The sequence below is a fragment of the Gnatocerus cornutus genome, unplaced genomic scaffold, assembly GCF_029298725.1.
Source record: "Gnatocerus cornutus isolate USDA-ARS CGAHR unplaced genomic scaffold, icGnaCorn1.1 ctg00000241.1, whole genome shotgun sequence".
In the NCBI taxonomy this organism is placed as follows: Eukaryota; Metazoa; Arthropoda; class Insecta; order Coleoptera; family Tenebrionidae; genus Gnatocerus; species Gnatocerus cornutus.
The window spans coordinates 43,424-46,374 of record NW_028275560.1 but is presented as its reverse complement, the minus strand read 5'-3'; the positions used below and the strand labels follow the sequence as shown (position 1 = coordinate 46,374).

The 2,951-nt window shown below is 43.5% G+C and overlaps 1 non-coding gene across 1 annotated transcript; it reads right to left on the bottom strand.

Moving 5' to 3' along the window:
• Nucleotides 1-1,222: 1,222 nt before the first annotated feature.
• On the bottom strand, nucleotides 1,223-1,342 carry LOC148165711 (5S ribosomal RNA). Its single transcript, XR_015771237.1, has one exon. It is a non-coding gene; the product is annotated as a 5S ribosomal RNA (ribosomal RNA).
• Between the last annotated feature and the right edge of the window lie 1,609 nt (nucleotides 1,343-2,951).

The window sequence follows — 2,951 nt, the reverse complement described above, 5'->3', positions numbered from 1 at the left end:
CGCCTGGATGTTGGGCAAGACACCGCCTTGGGCGATGGTAACGCCGGAAAGGAGCTTGTTTAACTCCTCGTCGTTCCTTATAGCCAATTGAAGATGTCTCGGAATGATACGGGTTTTCTTGTTATCTCTGGCGGCGTTTCCTGCCAATTCGAGAACTTCGGCGGCTAGATATTCCATTACGGCCGCCAAATAAACGGGAGCACCTGCACCCACTCTTTCGGCGTAGTTTCCTTTACGCAGAAGACGATGAATTCTGCCGACGGGAAACTGAAGTCCGGCACGACTGGAACGAGACTTCGCCTTTCCCTTCACTTTACCTCCTTTTCCTCTTCCGGACATGTTGTTATACGATATAAACAGCAAAACACCTACTGCGACTGACACGAAGCGCACTGACAAACGTACGGCTTGAAATAAATGCCGAACGCGGCGAAGGCTAGAAATTTATATGGTCGGTACAGCGCCATCTCGTTAGGGCAATGGTCGAACGACGAACTAAGGCGGAGCGCCTGTTTGTCGCTCGCTCGTTATAAATAGAGGGATTTTAGGTGTGCGGCGTTTTAGATCGAGTATACTCGTCGTAACGTGCACGTCGTGTCTGTCTCGTTTTCTGTTTTTAAACGTTTTTTTAACTCGACGACTAGAAGAGAATGCCACCCAAGACCAGCGGTAAGGCGGCCAAGAAGGCCGGAAAAGCTCAAAAGAACATCTCGAAGAGCGACAAGAAAAAGAAGCGCAGGAGGAAGGAGAGTTACGCCATCTACATTTACAAGGTGTTGAAGCAGGTCCATCCCGATACCGGTATCTCCAGCAAGGCTATGTCTATCATGAACAGTTTCGTGAACGACATCTTCGAACGTATAGCTGCTGAAGCCAGTCGCCTCGCTCATTACAACAAACGTTCGACCATAACCAGCAGGGAGATCCAGACGGCGGTGCGTCTTCTTTTGCCCGGTGAATTGGCGAAGCACGCCGTTTCTGAAGGAACCAAGGCCGTCACCAAATACACCAGTTCAAAATAAATCCTCCTCGAGCAGCTTGGAAGTTGGTTGGAAAAAAAAGAAAAAAAATCGGTTCTTTTCAGAACCACAAATTCAACTCGAACGAATTAAAAATTTTCGTCTTCATACTATATAAGTTCCTGAGAGAAAATATAAATAGTGAAAAATATATTTAAAAAAAGTTTGACATCAGAAATGTTAATAAAAAAAGAAAAGAGTAGAGACAACGGCACGCGGTGTTCCCAAGCGGTCACCCATCCAAGTACTGACCGCGCCCGACGTTGCTTGACTTCGGTGATCGGACGAGAACCGGTAGTTTTCAACGTGGTATGGTCGTTGCCTGGTAAAATTTTCCAAGATGGTACGTTGACGATTTTTTGTGATTGTTCGATCGTTTGGATGTGACATTTTTCGATGGTACACATGTCAGAAAATGTACAAGATTTAAAAGAAGAAAAAAAAAAAATTTTTTTTTGCGAGTCGTTTTTTAGTTTTTTTTTTGCGACAAAATGACGAAAAAAAAAAACTCGTATGAGGCGTTAAATTAAATTGTTCGTTTGACGATCTCAACGAGTCACTTGCGATTAACGTAATTTAAAATTTGAGAACTTACTTACTCACTTGCTTGCTTAGATGGAAATAGCACCCACTTGAAGTAAACGCCGACACGGACCGGAGATGAATAAACTCCGAACGGACGGGGTTAATTCATGAACTGACCGTAGTACGGTCGAAGGTTCGCCGCCGCCGCTACCTGCTTTCTTTCTTAGAACTGATAACAGAGTTGGTTTCTTTGTCTGTTCATTCATCGAAATTCCCACCACTCTGGCCGGGCCGGGCGGGGTGGGTGTGTGTTGTTTCATGATTTGTTCTCTTCTCGATTTATTCTTTTTCCGACGTCGTTCGATTCATAGAGATGTTTTCGTCGAAAGTGTGGTCGCGTTTACATTGCATTAAAATTTAATTTGTTCCAGTGCGACGATGAAACAAGAAAAAAGTTTCAAGTAAGTACGCACGCACGCACACCTACATATTTCATTTTTTAAATCTTTCGACGTTCGTAGTTTCTGCTCGAAATGTCGACTAATAGTAGGGAATGTTTTGTTGATTTGTTTGTTTTTCGTTTTTGAGAAGAACAAATGAAAATTTCGTTGGATTTCTGTCGACCGACGACCGACTGAAAATCCGCCGACATCGACGTAGTTTTATTTAGAGTGTCTGAAAAATGCAAACAATGCAAGATTTCCGTATTTTTGTTGGTTTGTGGTGTTTGGGGAGTTTTTTTTATGATTATAAAATGGTTTCGTCGAGAAAAATTGCTTCTTTCGCAATGAATTGGCAAGAAAAATTAAAAAACTCGTCCGTTCCCGTCGCTGGATGTTCGACGGTGGTCCGTCTGATTTTCCCTTTATTTTCGTAAAATTGACGAGAATTTCGCCGTCAAAACTGTTTTCGGTGATGTTTCGATGATGGGATTTCGTCGTGTGAGGTAATTTTTGAGGAAAAAATGTCGATTTTGCGAAAAAAGTCGTTCGAAAAGTCCGTTCGTCGTACAAATTCGTTTCTCATGGTCGAGTCCGAAATTGACATCGTTTTTTTTCCGACCTGTTCGTCAAGATCGTTTTCAAAAATCAACTCCTACGAAAGGCGAAGGTTTTATCTTCGTTCTTGAAAAAATTCGACCTTCTCGGACGTCATCTTCGACCGTTTGTGAATTTTTTTCCTACACTCTGCAGGTTCGTCGGTCGTCGCTCCGATCCGTGCTGCGTCTCTTTGCGAGGCGATTTTCGAAAAGATCGCACGTACTTTTCGACCGATTCGTTCGTGAAACTTGTAGAGGATGCTTCCAAGTTTGTCTGGTCGAAAGCGGAACTTTCCTGTTATTCGTGGAAAACGCGTAACGTCGGCGTCGAACTTGGATGTCATCTCCTTGTTTCGGAGGGTCTTTGT